Source organism: Rhineura floridana, chromosome 7, assembly GCF_030035675.1.
Source record: "Rhineura floridana isolate rRhiFlo1 chromosome 7, rRhiFlo1.hap2, whole genome shotgun sequence".
In the NCBI taxonomy this organism is placed as follows: domain Eukaryota; kingdom Metazoa; phylum Chordata; class Lepidosauria; order Squamata; family Rhineuridae; genus Rhineura; species Rhineura floridana.
Window position 1 is genome coordinate 126,691,377 of NC_084486.1, and position 13,429 is coordinate 126,704,805.

A 13,429-nucleotide genomic window follows, 5' to 3' on the forward strand; every position below is an offset into this window, starting at 1 on the left:
AAAGTTCTACACTTAGGAAAAAGAAACCAAATGCACAGTTATAAGATGGGGGATACTTAGCTCAGCAATGCGACATGTGAGAAGGATCTTGGAATTGTCGTTGATCACAAGCTGCATATGAGCCAACAGTGTGATGTGGCTGCAAAAAAGGCAAATGCTATATTAAGCTGCATTAACAGAAGTATAGTTTCCAAATCGCATGAAGTACTAGTTCCCATCTATTCAGCACTGGTTAGGCCTCATCTTGAATACTGCATTCAGTTCTGGTCTCCGCACTTCAACAAGGATGCAGACAAACTGGAACTGGTTCAGAGGAGGGCAACAAAGATGATCAGGGGACTGGAAACCAAGCCCTATGAGGAGAGACTGAAAGAACTGGGCATGTTTAGCCTGGAGAAGAGAAGACTGAGGGGAGATATGATAGCGCTCTTCAAGTACATGAAAGGTTGTCACACAGAGGAGGGCTGGGATCTCTTCTCGATCGTCCCACAGTGCAGGACACAGAATAATGGGCTCAAGTTGCAGGAAGCCAGATTTCGACTGGACATCAGAAGAAACTTTCTAACTGTTAGAGCCATACGACAATGGAACCAATTACCTAGAGAGGTAGTGGGCTCTCCGACACTGGAGGCATTCAAGAGGCAGCTGGACAGCCATCTGTCGGGAATGCTTTGATTTGGAATCCTGCATTGAGCAGGGGGTTGGACTGGATGGCCTTATAGACCCCTTCCAGCTCTACTATTCTATGATTACAATAACAGTCCAATGTCCATTCAAATACATATCACAAACAAAACAAATAATTCATTTGCATAAAATAAATGTCATTACTTATAAAATACATTATAAAATAAGCTGTCAGAATATATGAACCAGAGTCAGAGATTAAAACATTTCCAGTACAGTGAAATATTAACAAAAATATATTCATGCATCACTTGATTATTGTATCCTACTTTTTAACTATTGATTGAATTTGGAACCTTCAGTTCTATGCGGCCATCATTTAGCCTTGAGAGAATTGTGAGAGAGCATCTTCTCTGGGTCTTTCTAGGACTGGTGTGCTCTGCTAGGGAAGACAGAAATGAAGAAGTCCATGCCAATGAGGTCATTCCATCAGCTTCTAAAGGGACTATCAGTCTGCCTGAGAAAAACTTTCAGCCACTGATTGTTTCGGTGAATAGAAATCTTCTCCTGCAAGGTAGGCAGCTGTAGTTCCCCTTCCAAAGTAAACTTTCCTCAAGCAAGAAGCAACTTCATTCTTTACCAGCAATGCACCTAAACCAGAAGGGAATCCAAACTCCTTATAGAATGATGAGCACAAGTTCTGCTTAATCAGTGCTTATGTCTAACAGAGAGGTGCTGTCATAAAATGCTGCAGGAAATGTGAGATGTTCTGCAGCTCCTCTCTTCAGGCACCATGTCATCTGCCTCTGACAACATATCCTTTGGTTTCACAGGAACAGACAAGACATTCATTCTGTCAGTGATCCCTCTCATGCCCACCACAGATGTGTGGCTATCAGTGAGGTAGCAAAGCCCATTGCCAGGATCCTCCAGTGTTTCAGGTATCTAAGGGAAAGTCTCTGCATCAAGTTTGAGTGCAGCTGTACTGCCTGAAGTGAAAATGATGGTGCAGTCTTCTACAGATGTATTGAAGTGCTACAATATACTGTATCAGACATGTTCAATTGTGTCATGTCAAATTTGCTATTGATATTCTGGCTGTAAGGATTCCCGTAAACATTTTCATTGAAGTCATCAGTGAAGGCTTTTAGTAAACTCTGTGGGAAGAGTGCTGTGCCTGCATGGTCAAGGTAGTTAATTCCTAGCCTTGCAAACTTCCTTTGGCACAGCCCCTGCAGGCTTTCCTTGCTGTAGCCATATGTAGCCCCTGGGGGGAGCCTGCTTTTAAAAAACTTAAAAGACAGCAGCTTTCCCACGAAATGTGTAGCAAGTAAGCCCACCTAGCCTGGGCAATGTTGGCTTGTGTGCGTTGTTGTGTGAAACAGCATACATTACGTTGGAGTTAAGTTGAGCAAGAAGACTTCTTCAGAGCATTTAAATCATGTAAGAGTCTTTATTGAAAGACATTAAGGCCAGAGGCTTAAGAGTAAATACATATAGAGATTCTTCAGTCACCCCCCCTTCTGGTACATCTCTCTCCATAGATGAACACAAAAGACAGCCTCTCAGCTCAGAGGCATAATTCAGAAGTGCACAACACATAGTCTCTGTTAGAACTTTCCCAGTCGTTATCAGATGGCTACCATAGCAACGACCCTGGCAGTCCGTTCCCAGACAGATCATAGACATAACTCCCCCTTAACCACAGTTACGTCTTCACACTTGCAGGCTTCATGGAAAACTGCTAGAGACAGTAATGCCAACTGGTCACCAGCCCAACAGCCCCCCTTTTTTCCATAAAGACTGCAAAATACACATGAAATACATCTCCATAATACATAGTCATACTGTCATACATTTCTACAATACCTCTTGCAATACATTTCAGTACATTGCAAACTTACATCTCAGTACAGTTCAAAACTTTATTTCTCAGTACAGTTCAAAACTTTATTCACTCAAACTTTGGTTCATTCCAAGCCTTGTCACCAGTTTGCCAAATTTCTCCTCACACAAAGGCTTGGTCATTATGTCAGCCACCATGTTGTTAGTGTCACAAAATGTTAGGTTAACAAACCCCTGCTGCACACAATCCCTTACGTGAACGTATCTGACACTAATATGTTTTGTTCTCTTGGTATGAGCTTCTGATGTGGCTATCTTAATGCAGGTCTGTCTGATTGTCTTCATATACAGTTATCGGAAATTGCATATCAATGCCTATCTCCTGCATGAGCATTGCGAACCATTGTAGCTCATTACAGGCCTGTGACAGGGCCACATACTCGGCTTCTGCACTTGATGTTGCAACCACATTTTGTTTCTTGCTGCTCCAGTCAAGGCATGACCCGTGCCACATCACAACTATGCCAGAGGTTGACTTACGACTGCTCAGCTCCCCTGCATGATCTGCATCCACAAAACATTCAAGACCTCCTGTCTTTGCTCCTGACAAAACCAGACCCTTTGTCTTCGTGCCTTTCAGATAACGCACTATCCTTTTAATCCCTTGCCAGTCAGCCTCTGAAGGATGCTCTACCTTCCGGCTTAAAATACTGACTGCATTACATATGTCTGGGCGAGACACCTTCACCAAATATTGCAATTTCCCTATTATGCGCCTGTACTTCTCAGGATCTGTACAAGGCGTCTCCTGCACATTCTGTTGGAAAGCCACAACCATTGGAGTCTTCACAACATTGCATTCTGTCATGTTGCATTCTTCTATGATCTGATTTATTTTACTTTCCTGACTCAATGTTATGCTTCCGTCTTCTGCACGCACAATATCCGTGCCTAAATAGTGTGTGACAGGCCCCAAATTCTTTGTGTCCACCTGCCTGCTCAGTTGCTCCCTTTGATCCCAAGGTTTTTCTGCAACTTTAATGCTTCTACTCAGAATTAACTGCTGTGTTTCTGGACACCAAACTTTGAAATATGCATTCTCTTGTGCTCTAGGTGCACGTTTGCCACGTCTCTTACCCTGTGGCTTGTAAACTCGGCTGCGATGCACTCTTTCAGGCATCAGCCTGACTGCATTACATGAATACTGTGGCTGTGTGCTTTTAACAGGTGTCTTCTTACAGCTCTTGCGGTCATTCCCTTTCCACCCCATTAAACTCAAGGCATTAGCACACTTCACACCCACTGTCATTTTAAACTGCCCTTGTGTCATGAAACCCTGACAGACAACATTTTCTCCTCTTTGCACCCAACATTTTCCTTTATCAAACCAGACTGAAAATTGACAACTCACCAGTTTGCCCACTGATAAAATATTATGAGCCAAGTCCGGAACGAACAAACAGTTTGACATTAGTCCAAGTTTGTCAGATTTAACCAGACCACGTGCTTTCACGGATTTCCGTGATCCATCAGCAAGTAAAACAAAGTCCTGCTCATCTGTAGACGTGTAAAACAGACTCCTGTCTTTAATTAGTATATGGCTTGCTCTGCTGTCGACAATAAAGTTAATTTGTTCCAAGTCTTTAGACTTCTGTTTACAAACAAAGTTCACACATCCCTGCTTCAAGCCTCCGTCCCTGGAGTTTCGCTTGATTGCACAATCTTTACGGAGATACCCACAGGCCCCACAGGCAAAACAAGACTTCAGCCGCGGCTGCTCCCGCTTGTTTCCCTGTCTGCTTTCGGCAGCCTGCTCCGGTTCGGGACATTTCTCCACCTTGCTTCTGACAGCCTCCACCGGCTGGGCTCTCTGCGCCTCCTGCCTCCGCTGCCATTCCTGGGACAAATTCTGCAACGCGTCCCACATCTTTTTAGCCGACGGCTCATCTCTCACACACATCAGTTGAGAATCCGATAGAGCCAAGATTATAAACGCCTGCGCCCTCTGGTCTCGACGCTTCCAGGCCGCGGTCGGTACCGCCGGGGTTTTTTCCTCAATCACGTCCCATAAATCCTCTGTTATCAGCAAAGCCCTCATCCTCGGCTTCCAGCTGCCAAAATTCTTTTCATTAATTAGTTCCATCGGCAAGCCTCCCCCAGACAGGTTTACAGACATGTTGCTCACCTCTGTCTGGTTCAATCACGCTGCCCTCTCTGGAACTCCGTCTGCCTTTCAGACCAGCAACTTACTCCCGTGTAATGCGCTGTGGAGCGTAACCATCCTCTGCTACCACTGTTGGCTTGTGTGCGTTGTTGTGTGAAACAGCATACATTACGTTGGAGTTAAGTTGAGCAAGAAGACTTCTTCAGAGCATTTAAATCATGTAAGAGTCTTTATTGAAAGACATTAAGGCCAGAGGCTTAAGAGTAAATACATATAGAGATTCTTCAGTCACCCCCCCTTCTGGTACATCTCTCTCCATAGATGAACACAAAAGACAGCCTCTCAGCTCAGAGGCATAATTCAGAAGTGCACAACACATAGTCTCTGTTAGAACTTTCCCAGTCGTTATCAGATGGCTACCATAGCAACGACCCTGGCAGTCCGTTCCCAGACAGATCATAGACATAACTCCCCCTTAACCACAGTTACGTCTTCACACTTGCAGGCTTCATGGAAAACTACTACAGACAGTAATGCCAACTGGTCACCAGCCCAACAGGCAAGCGGGAAATTCTTTGTCTGGTGTCCAGACAAATGGACAAATGCTTCCAGGGGAGGCCATTGCAAGGTCAAGGTACCACAACAGGGAAGGTCCTATCTTGTGTAATCAGCTGATGTATTTTCCCCTCTGGTTGGACAAAAAGGGCCTCCCACAACAGATCTAAGAACCTAGGCCTGCTTGATGTAGGGAGATGTGTTCTTTCATATATCTGGGCGTGGGGCCCAAGTCGTTTTAGGTACCTCCACAGTCTCAGGTAGTATTGTATCAAGTGTTATCCCGCACTTTGTAGTGTAGTGATTTTCCCATCACTTTCTTTATCCCCAAAAGGCTACTTTAGGTGGAATTGGATTTGTTGCAAAAGTGCCAAATCAACTTTGTGTAACCTGAATTTGCTGGTATATGAATAAATCCCACCAAAAAACAGCAACAGTCTGTAAGTGCCCCCAGACATTGCTTATGTTAAGAACCTGCCTTATGCTCAAGAGTGGTATTTTGTCTGCTGCTGCATCATCATTTATTGTAGGAAATGTTAGTTGATAGCCGGTGGCAGCTTTCCGGATACCACGGACTGTGAAAAAGACAAATAATTGGGTGTTAGAACAAATTAAACCAGAATTATCACTAGAAGCTAAAATGATGAAACTGAGGTTATCATAGTTTGGACACATCATGAGAAGACACGATTCACTAGAAAAGACAACAATGCTGGGGAAAACAGAAGGAAATAGAAAAAGAGGAAGGACAAACAAGAGATGGATTGATTCCATAAAAGAAGCCACAGACCTGAACTTACAAGATCTGAACAAGGTGGTCCATGAGAGATGCTTGGATGGCTTTAAAAGAAGATTAGACAAATTCATGGAGGACAGGGCTATCAATGGCTACTAGCCGTGATGGCTGTGCTCTGCCACCCTAGTCAGAGGCAGCATGCTTCTGAAAACCAGTTGCCGGAAGCCTCAGGAGGGGAGAGTGTTCTTGCACTCGGGTCCTGCTTGCGGGCTTCCCCCAGGCACCTGGTTGGCCACTGTGAGAACAGGATGCTGGACTAGATGGGCCACTGGCCTGATCCAGCAGGCTCTTCTTATGTTCTTATGTTCTTATGTTCTTATGCTATTGGAGGTCGCTGATCATAGGGTTGCCATAAGTCGTAATTGACTTGAAGGCACATAACAACAACAAAAATGAAGGTCAAAAGTAGGTGGAGCCAGCTAATTTTGGTTTTGTCCCCATCCTCCTCTGAATTCTACAAAGGCAACGCTAAGGAGGAGGAAGTTGACATCCAGGGCCACCCCTTCAGCTGGTTGTAGGTAAGGAGGCAGGCAGGCTGGGGCTGGCTGAGGGCAGATTGAGCTTGGTGGGGCAGTGCCCCATTTACCTGAAATGCAGTAGCTTCCACTATTTGGAGCACGGTTTCAGCATTATTATTTGTGTTACTGAATATTGTATTTTATCTCAATATTGTGTACACCATCCTGGGATTGCATGGGATACAGAGTGATCTAAAAATGTTGTTGTTGTTGATGATGATGATAATAATTCAGAGTTTGGAAAAGTTACTTTTTTGATCTACAACTCCCATCAGCCCCAGCCAGCATGGCCACTGGATTGGGCTGATGTGTGTTATAGTTCAAAAAAGTAACTTTTCCAAGCTCTGTAATAATTATAAATGGCCCGACTTATTTGTCTATCTAGCTCAGTATTGTCTATTTTGACTGGCAGCAGCAACTCTCTAGAGCAGGGATGAAGAACTGGTGGCCCTGACTGTTAGCCCTGCTGGCTGGATCTGAAGGGTATAGAAGTCTAAAAACACCCAGAAGGCCACAGGCTACCCACCCCTACTGTAGGCTCTCAAACAGAGACGTTGCCCATTACATTCTACCTGATCGTTGTAACGAAAGGTGGAGGGACTGAATTTTCTGGATCGTATCCAACTAAGTCCTATTCAGAGTAAACCCACTGAATTTAATGGATGTAACTAACTTAAGTCCATTTATTTCATTGGGTCTACTCTGAGTCTGACAATTAGATACAACCCATTGTATGCATAGCATGTGCTCTACTACTGGGGTATGAGCTTGAACTTTGCTGTTCAATTGGGTGTTTAAAATTGAGCCTTTTACTGACTTTGCAATATGATAACTTCATTAGCTGTAATTATTTTGTGGATGATGAGACACCAAGGAACAGGTGGAGCCTCTGCAAAGAAAATGTATTAAACATGCATGAAGAGTGCTAAAAGCTCTCAGTGCAGGAAGAAGCTAAACAGTTGATCAGCACCAAGAAAGGAACCTTAAGTGGTGCTTATCCAGGCTGATATGCAGAAAGAGAGGTGAGTTTCTTTGATAATGGGGCATATGCACAAACTTTTCCTGGGCAATCTTAAAAGGAATTGACCTTTTCTGCTTTTTCTTTGAAATGTCCAGTTATTGCATGTTTTAAATACATTTTTATTGTGAGAATGAATGGTTACCAGCTATGATGTTATAGATGCCATTTTTGAGGAACAGCATTTTCACAAATAGAAATTAAACAGGGAAATCCTATGCATGTCTACTTAGAAGTACAACATTACTATTCAGTTCAGTGGGCATGACTCCCAGATAAGTAGTTACAGGATTGCAGCCTAAACTCCTTCATAATATGAATGAAAAACCTTTGTTTTGATTCTCTGCAAAATTCTCTCATGCCTTAACAACATTTATACATTGTTCCAAATTTGTGAAAGAAGCTCAAACATACATCTTGGTGTCAAATCTCTCTCTTTCATCTCCTGGGATAATGAATCATTTCCTTTAAAATAAAATTTCTTGTCCAGATGGCATTGCTGAGATGCTTGGAAAGAAAAGAAAGAATACAAAGAAAACAGGATCTCAAGAGTATCCTTATCGTTCCAGTGTTGTGGAACAAAGAAATGACATAAAACTTGTCATTTTTAAATATTATTTGGGGACCTCCTCTATGGAATTTGAGCAACGGAGACTCAACTGATGTTAAAGATGTCAGAAGATTAATGCCATATAGGCAAGTGGCAAAGAAAGGCTTCAAGACTGGCCAACTGTTTTGAGTGAGATGGAGTTGTGACCTGTCTGTTAGATAGTAACCTAAGGTCACAGCATTAAGATGGTGCAGCATCTTGGGGAAATACTATACCTCTGTGGTAGAGCATCTGCTTTGCATGCAGAAGGTCCCAGGTTCAATCCCTGGCATCTCCAGGTAAGGCTGGAAGAGACCTCTGCCTGAAACCCTGTAAAGAGGCTGCCAGTCAGTGTAGACAATACTGAACTGGATGGACAAATGGTCGGACTGGGTATAAGGCAGTCTCCTATGTTCCTAATATGTTTTGCAAATATAAAATTGAATCCACAATATGTGAGCTTAAAAAGCAATGTTGGAAAAGTCAAAATGAGATGGAGAGGGGACTATTATTATATATAGTGGATATTTTTTCACTTTGTAAAAAGAAATGGGAAAAATTAAGTAGTAAGAGAGCTCGCTACACCCAGCTTTCTTTTTATTAAATTATATGGAAGGCTCAGTGAAACAGGAACATAAGGAACTCATTTTATGTATGCTGACAGCAGCAAGTTTATTAATTGCAAAAGAAAAAAAGAAAAAAGATTAGAAGATGTTTGGGAATTTGCCTAAATAGCAAAATTGACACATTTCATTAAAATGAAGGGGTATGAGGCGAGGGGGGGTTGGAGAACAACAAGATGACTTTTGAGATTCCTTTTCAAGTGGGGAAATTGCTGCAGACTGTCAGCAGAGGCCAATCATGTACCAGTCCATGACTAGGGGCTTTTGGATTTCACAGTCCAGCCCCCGTCGCCATGGGACTTTTGTTATGGAAGATGCCTGTGCATGAATTTGTTTTATGTGGGGAGACTGCCGCACAATGATCAACACACAATCTTGACAGAAAAAGCCTTTGATCCAATGGCATGGATACCACCACAATTGGAAGTCCTTTATCTGCTGCAGCCTTCATCCGCCTTCACAGTCGTTGTAACATACACATTGTTATCCTTTGCCTGTTCTGCCGTTGAGAACATTCTTGGATCTTTCTTTGTCTGGTTCCTCTCCCTTGACCTTACTGCCATGGGTGACCCTGCTGGGAGTACATGACTCCCAACGGCATCACTCATAGGGTTTATTGGAACACGCAAGCCCCCTCACCACTATAAGGTGACTATCCAGCGAGGGGAAAGCTCCTTGTAGCTCCTCCAAGAAAGCCTCTCTTCACTTGACAGAGAAACTGACATACAGGAAACATTTGCAAAGATGCAGAAAGTGTTTAGGACAAGCTGTTCTCTTTTGAAGTCCCATTAGTTTAACATTTCTCCTTGGTTTAGGCTGGAATAGCATAAGGGCTGTGACTTACAAACGTTTTACTCTAAGGTTACTTTCCATTTGCCACTGTTTTATCATTAGGAGTGGAGACTAGCATTCTTATCTAGTTGCATTTCATTTCATCCCTCATTTCTTTGGAACTGAGGGTGATTCCACACAACAACAAATTGCCAAACACTACCACTGTGGGTACAGCTGTAGTGAGTTGGTCACATCATCTATGTCCATGCACCAGCAACTCTTGATTACAATGGGGTCACTGCACTATGTACATGTGTGTTAAAAATATGGGTATGTTGTCCTGTTCAGATTTCTTTATTTGTGTCTAGTCATCCAACAATCACAAAGCAAGAATTTGACAAAGGGGACAACTTACCCGTATAAACATTAACACTGTTAAAAAGGTAAAGGTGTCCCCGCACTTGTAGTGCGAGTCGTTTCCGACTCTTAGGGTGACGTCTTGCAACGTTTACTAGGCAGACCATATATATGGGGTGGGATTGCCAGTTCCTTCCCCGGCCTTCTTTACCCCCCAGCATAAGCCGGGTACTCATTTTACTGACCATGGATGGATGGAAGGCTGAGTGGACCTCGACCCCTTTTACTGGAGATTCGACTTCCTCCTTTTGTTGGAATCGAACTCCACCTGTGAGCAGAGCTTTGGCTGCGTTACCGCTGCTTACCACTCTGCGCCACGGAGGACACTGTTAGTTAACATAAATAAAATTAATGCAGATCCAAATAAAACTATTTGCAACACAAACAAAATTCTGAATCTCCCTGGCAAATCACAATAACTTCTTTTATAAATGTGGTCCTTGTTTTAACACATGCTAAAATAAAAAAAATTACGCAAAGCTGAATAAAATTATATAAAACCTGAATAAAACAAAACAACAAAATTCTCAATTTCCCTGACAAGACATAGCATTCTCCTGCAAAAAAATAATAATCCCCTAACATAGAGCCAGTGTGGTGTAGTAGTTAAGGTGTTGGACAATGACCTGAGAGATCAGGGTTCGAATCCCCACACAGCCATGAAGCTCACTGGGTGACCTTGGGCCAGTCACTGTCTCTCAACCTCAGAGGAAGGCAATGGTAAACCTCCTATGAAAACCGCTTACCATGAAAATCCTATTCATAGGGTAGCCATACATCGGGATCAACTTGAAGGCAGTCCATCCATCATCCATCAACATAAATTATTGCAGACAGAAAATTGCAGTTTCATACCTATCTTGTTCACACAGCAGACTCGTCTCATGCACAGACCTCACATATCTCAATTAAATTTGTCCCATATTATTCCCTCAACATACTATATAAAAGGCAATATAAAATAATATATAGAAGCCGTTCAGCCTATTTAAAATCACAAAAGCAGGTAAGCTCACAATATGGCCTATAAATGTATCTTCCATCTAAAACAGCTGAAGGCATCAGATGTAACGGAGTTTGACTAAAGGCTGTCCTACCTCTAAATTTCTGCAGATACAACAAGCTAGCAGCAACGTGGGTTTTCCAGAAAAGTTTGAATTGGAAAAAAATCCTATGTAAATTAGGGTAATTTGCACTGGATAGTTTCACCAGATTTTTTTCAGTTTATTTTGGAAAATTTCCTGATGCCTTAAAGAAGGATCTAATTTACCCTGCTTCTTCTATTTCCATTTCATAAACAAAGCTAAAAAGGTTGAAATTGTGAACTTGCCTAATATGGGGTGGCATTCAGTGCTAGTCCTACTGAGAGTAGACCCATGAAGTTAAGAGCCATGACTAACTTACTGTAGGTGCATTAATTTCAGTGGGTCTACTCTGAATAGGTCTTAGTTAAATGCAATCCACTGTATTTGCAGTTGGCATCCATTCATTGTTACTAACAGACTTATGAAATGGAAAAATTTCATAGAAAAATAAAACCCTGGGAAACTCTCCACCCCCATATCACTACAAGGTAGAACACAAGGAATGTACATTGTGCATTGTGCAAGAATTTAACAAAGGGATCAACATACCATGCTGGAATGTACATTGTGCCTAGTGTGTAAGACAAAGCAACCCTAAGCCTCATCCATTTTCTACATTTTATCTGCTCCTCGACTTACAGGCTTGAGGTTATTTTTTTCTAAATAAGCATTGCATACTTACACAGATAAATTTCACAAAATTTTCTGATGGGGTAGAGGGGTCTTTAATGGGAACCATGATGAAGTAACCAGGTTTTTAAAAAGATTTAATTAAGAGAAGTCATCAATCGAAATGAATAAGGTGTCTATTGGGGTTTGAGTGGAATGGCATACATTCACGGTGGGAGAAACATAACTCAATAAAAGAAGAGAGGTGGGATGCTAGTCAGAGGTGACATGAACCTTGTCCAAACCAGAGTCACGCTGGCACTACCTATCCATTTGCCGGAGAATCTCTATAATCCACAGTACATAGAAGGGAAAGAAGAACACAGGGCAATTGTTGCAAGCATAGTGTCTTGGCAAGCAAAGCTGTGGTATTATTTATTTAGGTATTTATATACTGCTTAATCATTAACATTTTAAAGCGGTGTACATACAAAATAAACCACACAGAGAATAAAACAGTAAAAAATCATTATAAAACCAAACAGAAAAGTGAACACTTACCTTAAAATGACTGCTGGAATAAGAGATTCTTTGTTATGCACCTGAAGTTCAGCAAAGGGAGTACCTGTTTAACCTCATTTGGGTGGCGGGGGGAGCTCCACAGGCTTCTAGTAGTTACGAGCATCTGAGCCATGGGGACCACCACCAACAGAAACTCTCCCAAAGGTCTCAGTGGCAGAATCAAATGAGTGCAAGTTCAGAGTAATCACACTGGGTAGAAACTTAGGGTGCTGTCAGACGGCCTTTATTTTGGGGGAGGGATTCAAACACATGCCAAAACTTTAGGTTTGCACAGTTAAAGTGCTCTGTCTCACTAATGCAATAAATCCACTTTAAAGAAAACCAGACTTTTTATGACTTGGAAAGTGATGGGGGAATACATTGAAAAGGGTGGGATGGACAAATGATTAATACAAGCACCCTGCAAACAAATCAGGATGAATGCAGGACGAAAGCTCCTTGCCATATAACTGCTCCGTATGAGAGCTCAGTAAAGACCAAACATAGTCAATCCTCCATATAAGCTTTGTGCAAGCAACTCAGGATGAATACTGAATAAACAGGTTGTCCTGGAGGAGCCCTTAGTATATGAATGATCCAGAAGCAAAATTATAAATGCTGAAATAGATCCAAAGGTATGTATAAGCAATTTAAAAATACGCGCAATTACACCATCAACCCAATGTTGCCTTTGCCTGGGGGCTCGTCAGAGTATACCTAGTAGTTTTGCCTCCCACTGATGCCAAGTAGCTTTAAAGAGTGAGTATGATTAAAGTTCTGTGATTACTCATTACTCTGTGCACTGTGTAATTCAAACAGCCATGGGCTAAGGTGTCAGCAGGGAGGACACAGAAAAAGTCATGGCTGAGGCGCCATTTTTTGCTGTTTTTCCTGCTCTTTTACTCCCACCTATTCAGCTTCTGGACAAGTTTAGGTGTTCAGGGTAGAAGTGCTGTTGAGAGGTTTGGGTAACATGTTCTGCTTCAGCTTGCACAAGCAATATCGGTAGTTAAGGTAAGAGTGTGTGAGATACATCCACTGCCCCTTTTTAGGAGAAGATGGCTTATATGTAATGCGTGCATGTGTGTGTGTGTGTGTGTGTGAGAGAGAGAGAGCTCTATGCCTAAAATGAGAGGTGTGTCAGCAGATCACAAGGCAGCTTAGAAGTCACGCTATCCAAAAGCCTCACTAGGCATTTTATAGAGATGTGCTGATACAGCCAACTTGTAATATTTGTTTAAAGAAACA

The 13,429-nt window shown here is 42.3% G+C and overlaps 1 pseudogene; it reads right to left on the reverse strand.

The window, feature by feature from the left end:
* Positions 1-1,135: 1,135 nt before the first annotated feature.
* LOC133389703 (molybdenum cofactor sulfurase-like) lies at positions 1,136-5,504 on the reverse strand (annotated as a pseudogene).
* Positions 5,505-13,429: the final 7,925 nt, after the last annotated feature.